Below are 573 nucleotides of genomic sequence, written 5' to 3'. Positions count from 1 at the left end.
TGAGTTTCTTGCAGACAACAAAAAGATGGGTTTTGTTTCTTAATCCATTCACATAGTCTGTGTCTTTTGACTTGGGAGTTCAGTCCATTAATATTTAAAGTTATTAATGAAAGATGAGTATTGAATCCTGTCATTTTTTATTTCTGTTTACATTCTTGATATAGCTGTACTTTTCCACAGTTATACCTTCATTGAATTTATTTCCATAACCCCTTGGGTATAGGCATTCCTTTCTTCAGCTCTTTGTATTACTTCTAGAACTCTCTGAAGGGCTGGTTTTGTGGACATGAATTCCTTCAGCCTATTTATGTTATGGAAGATTTTTTTCTCCTTCGACTATAATAGACATTTTGGCTGAGTATAGTAATCTGGGTTGACATCTGTGGTCATTTAAAACTGGGAATGCTTTGGTCCAGGCTCTTCTGGCTTTCATTGTTTGCACTGAAAAGTCAGCTGTAATCCTAATGGGTTTTCCTTTATATGTGACTTGTTGTTTCTCTTTTGCAGCTTTCGGTATTGTCTCTGTTTTGTATCTTTAGTGTTTTTACTATGATGTGCCATGGAGTGTTTCTT

Source organism: Nannospalax galili, unplaced genomic scaffold, assembly GCF_000622305.1.
Source record: "Nannospalax galili isolate Female #2095 unplaced genomic scaffold, S.galili_v1.0 scaffold186, whole genome shotgun sequence".
In the NCBI taxonomy this organism is placed as follows: domain Eukaryota; kingdom Metazoa; phylum Chordata; class Mammalia; order Rodentia; family Spalacidae; genus Nannospalax; species Nannospalax galili.
Note: the sequence above shows the minus strand (reverse complement) of the source record.